A 6,203-nucleotide genomic window follows, 5' to 3' on the forward strand; every position below is an offset into this window, starting at 1 on the left:
ATCTAGACATAGAGCTTGCTTAGAATTGTGTCTAGGCTTAAGGTTGATAGTTTGATTGATCGTTTGCCATCCTTAGTTCGAAACTTGATCACCCAAGGTCTAATCCCTATACCCATGAGTTCTCTTTTCCCTTAGTAAAGAAAGTCATTTCATTTATCATTAATCATTAGTTTTAAAACCTTTTAAATTATCGGTTGCACTTAGAATAAGTGAGTACTTGCATTCTCGGTGCTTTGATATCCCTCAGAACTGGTTCGACATTCACTATACTACAACATTTGTCTTAGGAGCCTTGAAAACTCCTAACATCACTTATCTTATGGAACACTTGGTCTTTCTTGTATAGACTCTGTAGCAACTTGACTGTGTCTCTTTCAAGGACATCAGATTTTGTTTGGTGCTAAGCTGGTTTATGACTTAGTCATTCTTTTCTATTCGGGTCAGTGTCTGGCATCTCGATTAGCAAGCCTTTTATAATCTTTCTTTACTTTGGACGTCTATAATTCTAATCCGAGGATCTTTGCCAAGACCATGATGGTTGATACCATTCATTCTTTTATAATTCTTTCTTTGCTCTTTACCAGCTTATAGCTTTCTCCTTATGATGTTGGATAGATGGATTCATTGATCATGCAATCCTTGTACCTGGCCACTATTTGATCACCAATGATTTGGCTCAAGGTCACTTTAGAATTCGTGGAGAAATTCATACTCTTATCCAACATATATTTCCAATCTTCTTCTGAGGTTCCATCTTAGACGGCACACATATATCTGTGGTGGTGTATTCAAAGTCTCTTAAGATGGTGTATGTCTGGTTTTATGACCCGTATTCAATCTGAGATGGGAATATCTATGCTCACTTATATGGCCTGGTGCATTTGGTCTTTATATACATGTAAATCCATAATGTTCCTAAGCTTTAGGATGGATGTCCAAACCTTATAGGTTATGGACTGTGTGCGGCCTAGCCTGCACTACACGGCCAAGCCGTTTATAACTTGGTTATATACCATGTTTCACGAATTTGTAGTGTGATCATGGATTTAGGTTTTTATCCTCTCTCTCCCCCTCATGAACATACTATAATTTCGTGGTGCTTAGGACAATAAAGCCTTAATGAGTTTCCCTTTGTGTACATGTTTCACAACGTGAGTTCTAATGGGAATAACTCTCTGTGCAGTTTCAATTTCACTCTTTGCATCAAGTTTAGACTAGGATGGCTAATCCGGTCTTGCCATAAAGTTTATAATTTCGTGGGATATATCAGTATAGTCACCACATCTCTTGCCTCTTATCATACTGATTTGTAGCATAGTATTGATCAGTAGAGTACATAGGTATAGTCTTGACCACTTTCTTTTAAGGTCTTAGGCGATTTTCTTTCAAATCTGAAGGAACTTATTTCCTTTTGTTTGCCCATTGTTTCTATTTAGAAACCATTTTATTATATCTCAATGGGTCACATATTATTGGGTGTATCTAATGCCCTTTAGACAATGCATTGGCCATAGTTTCTTACTAGGCTACTATACCCCATTCACGATTTCTTACTTGGTAATGTCTATGCCCTTTAGAGAACTCTTTATCAATAGAATCATTCATATGTTCAAGTAAGATCAGGCAAGATAATGAACTCAAAATCAATTCTATTATATATAAAAAATCGTGAATGACAATTAGGTTAAAGCAAAACACAAATCAAAGACTTTTAAAACAAAAACAGTATGTCGAGATCTTTCTTTAGTCAATAGACAAGCCGGCCACACCATCAGTCACTTGGGACACGGCTGCCTTGAATCTCAGGATATCTCATCTCACTGCTTTTCTTTAGCAATTTATTATTCTCAATCACCGTTAGGCAAGAGATCAGTTCATTATAGGTGGTGAAACCTCTTTCTATGTAAATATGTTTTGACAACAGATCTCCTGGATGGGATGTGGAGTATGTTTTGAATAACAGGTCATCATCTGTTACCACTTCACCACATAGCCTTAGTTGGTACACGATTCTGGTCAGAGCAAAGTGATACTCGGCCACAGACTCAAAGTCTTGGAATCTGAGACTCATTCAATCATGTCTGACCTTTGGTAATAACACCATTGTGTATCTGGACTTTAATTCTGTCCAAAGGTCACTAGGATTCTCAATATGTAGATACTGATTTCTCAGTTCCTCAGTGAGATGATGGCTCATAATAGTTATTACTCTTAACTTTTCATTTCTAGTTGCATAATCACCCTGAATGATACTCTTTCCGAGTCCTCTTGATTTCAGGACAACTGAAGTGTTCATTGCCCATTCTAGATAATTATCTCCAGAGAGATTTAGAATGGCAGAATCCATGGGCTCAAATCTCGGCATCTGAAATCATATTATTAATCAATTCTTGATTTAGAATGCAACCAATTCAAAATAATCGGTGCATATGATTTCATAAGTCTCCCTCGACCAAAACAATTTACAACTCGACTATGGTGCGAGATAAGTCGAGAATGCAAAGTCTATATATGATTCTTGGATCACACGGTCAAGTTTTGTGATGCTTAGGCCTCATGGCCATTATAATGTGATGCAACGATCCTAAAGATCGGAACATAATGCAATCCGGGTCATATGACCATCCGGATACTAGGCCACACAGCCACATAGATATGCATTATGCCACACGGCTTTTAATCTCATGATTTAAACAATGCTAGTCAATATTATCAAGCAAAACCACACGGCCATAATGTACAAACATGATGATCAAATTAGATGCATTCAATCTTATTATTTAGTTGCATATCAATTAGGTTTTACCAATTTCAAGGTTGGTAATGATCAGCTAGATTTTAGGTTTTTATAATCAAGTAATCTAGCAACCTAACTTTCATGCAATATGTAAATAATCCTAAACTTTAAACCAATGTTTCAAGCAATGTGAGATTTAAGGTTTCAAGGCCTTTAGGGTTTTAGTTTCGAGATTCAATCAATCTATCAATCTTAAAATCTCAGATCATCAATCATTCAATCAAGCAATATCAATCAAAAATGAATTCAAGCTTTTTAGGGTTTATAGGGTTTCGATTCCAATTATTAGGGTTTCTTAAATTCAAATCAGAAACAATCAATACACAATCAAATATGTTCTAATGGAATCGATTTCTGTTACTAGTCATGAGATTGTCGATTTTAAGTTATATGAATTCTAGGGTTTCATCAAGAACAAGGGGTTTCCATAATAATGGATTAGGGTTTTAGGGATGTTCTCAGATTAATGATATACCTTTGTTTTGTAGGGTTTTAGAACCGGACCACCAAGGGAGAACGGATGAACCTCAAGCAGAGACGGACGGACGCGAGCTTGGTCTTATCGGGTCGCGAGCTGAAAGCGGACGCGAGCTGTCTCGAACGGGTTGCGTCTGAGCTGGGACGGACGCGAACTATTCTGAGGCTGAGGACGTCTGAGTGTTGAGGACGTCTGACACGAACGGGAAACGCCTAGGGGCTGAACTGGTCTTTGAAGTTGAGACGAGATGGAGGACGTCTTAGGGTTTAGAGTAGTCGCCGGTTTTAGGCTTTTAGGTTTCGATTTTGTCTCAGGGTTTTCGGAGTCTATCGTGCTAATAACGTGTTGTAATTAGAGGGTTTGAGACTGAAAGTTTCTGTTATATTATTAATGAATCATATGTTCCTTTATATAAGGATTACAAGATAAAAATAAAAGGAAATAGTACAAATCCAATCCAACATGATTTAGGATAATTACTAAATCATAAACCAACAAGGAATAGGAAAACTAGAATAATGGAAATTCATGGCCGATTTTCTCTCTCTCTCCAGGTCGCGGCCGCCGCCTCTTTCTCTAGGGTTTGGGCCGGTTTATGTATCGGGCTGGTTATGGACATTCATCACTTGATTTATAACAAGATAATATATATCTCACTGGTATGCAACCACAAAATAGATAGGACTTTCTGCAAAATTGACCTAAAACTCAAAGTCAAACACAAAACTAACCTTCCTTTTTTTTGAAAATTAGTTTTGCCCTATTCACCCCACAAGTTCATATAATTCACGAAAATGCCATCAATTTTTTTTATTTTTTCTTCGAAAATGACATTTTTACTCTCTCACCCTCATCATCTTCAAGTAATTACAAGATTGCAATTGTCATCAATACCCCAACCACCATGAACAACCATTTTAAAGCTCTTAATGCTCCCAAAATCGATTTACCCTTCTTCTTTCTCAATTCTTAGTAGGGATTATTGGTTCTATGATTTTCAAATATGTATTAAAATCATGTGTTATTGGTTTAATGATTCATAAATTCTATATGATATCAAGTGTTATTCAATCGTACGGATGTACTAATATATTTGATTTAATAATAGATTTGAATTGATTTGTTTGGATTTTTTAGTTAAAAATACAAAGACTCAAATCCGAAGGAAAACCTCTGGATTTGCATAATTTACTTGGATTTATAAATACTATATGAATTTTTAAATCAATCAAAATATATAAACCAATAACACCTCCTTATGAACTAAACACAACATCTATCCCACTTTCTCTCCACACTCAGCTAAAAAAAAACAAGATTTTGATTCTACATTTTCTATGGTTCATAGAGTCATAGAACCTAGCGATTCTGGGTGGATCACTTTCGTTTGAGATTCTGTGTGCTTGGAGAAGCCTTATGTGTGCTAAAGAAGTTATCTCACCAATTTAAGGCATGAAATCGAGTTTTTTTCCAGATCTGTTCGTCTAGACGACTTCCCAGGTAAGTCGTCTGGCTGTAGTCGACTTACCCGGAAGTCGTCTGGTCAATGCAGAGTTTATTTTTGCAATTGACTTTGAAATCTGTTTTCTGAGACGACTGAAATATAAGTCGTATGCTTTTGTTTGGTTACAAAAAAATCTCCAAAGAACCTAGACTGAAACATGTAAGTCTTCATAGGTTAGTTTTGCATTTGACTGGATTTTGTCCGAATTTTGACTTTCCTGGACGACTTATTTTTCAGTCGTCTGGTGGAAAATTGAAATATCAATATTTTATTAAAACTCGACGACTTACATGTAAGTCGTTATAGGTTAGTTTTGCCATTGGAAAAAAAAACTTCAATATTTAATTATACCCAGACAACTTACAATTCAGTCGTCCGCCCGACGACTTACATGTAAGTCGTCGGGCGGACGACTTACATGTAAGTCGTTATAGGTTAGTTTTGCCATTGGAAAAAAAAACTTCAATATTTAATTATACCCAGACAACTTACAATTCAGTCGTCCGCCCGACGACTTACATGTAAGTCGTCCGCCCGACGACTTACATGTAAGTCGTTCAAGATTTTATTCCGAGATTCTGGTCAAACCTCGTAAATCCTGGACGACTTACATGTACATCGTCGGACGGACGACTGAATTGTAAGTCGTCTATATATAATTAAATATTGAAGTTTTATTTTCCAATTGCAAAACTAGCCTATTACGACTTACTTGCAAGTCGTCGAGTTTTAATAAAATATTGATATTTCAATTTTTCACCATACGTCGAGTTTTAATAAAATATTGATATTTCAATTTTTCACCAGACGACTGAAATGTAAGTCGTCCAGGAAAGCCAAACTTCTGAAATAATCCAGTCAAATGCAAAACTAACATATGACGACTGAAATGTAAGTCGTCTAGCTTTTTTGGAGTTTTTTTTAACCAAACAAAAGTAGACGACTTATTTTTCAGTCGTCTCAGATAACAGATTTTAAAGTCAATTGCAAAAATAACCTCTGTGATGACCAGACGACTTATATTTTAGTCAGTCTGGAAAACTTAGATTGAAGTCGTCCGCGTCGATCTTTAATAAACTTTCGTTTTCTTTGTTCGATGTTTGCTAATGTGTTTTATTTTGACTACAGAATGAAATTTATAACTTAATTCGTGATATTTATGAGGTTACCAACATTCATGTTTACTAAATTTTTTAGCTGATCCGAGAAGACTTCCGTGGAAGGCTTCTTTGCTAGTTTTTGAATAACTTGTATTTTTAAGAGTATTAAGTAACTTCAAGATATGTAAAACTCATATTTTCAAAATATGTTTTCTCCCTTAGTTTTACGAAATTTGACTAAGTTTTTCAACACAAACTTATAAAAAATGTGATACGCTTTGACTAGTTACAATTGTTTGTTTCCATCTCTTAAGTATTATTGTT

The sequence above is a fragment of the Brassica oleracea genome, chromosome C4 (assembly GCF_000695525.1).
Source record: "Brassica oleracea var. oleracea cultivar TO1000 chromosome C4, BOL, whole genome shotgun sequence".
NCBI classification, from domain to species: domain Eukaryota; kingdom Viridiplantae; phylum Streptophyta; class Magnoliopsida; order Brassicales; family Brassicaceae; genus Brassica; species Brassica oleracea.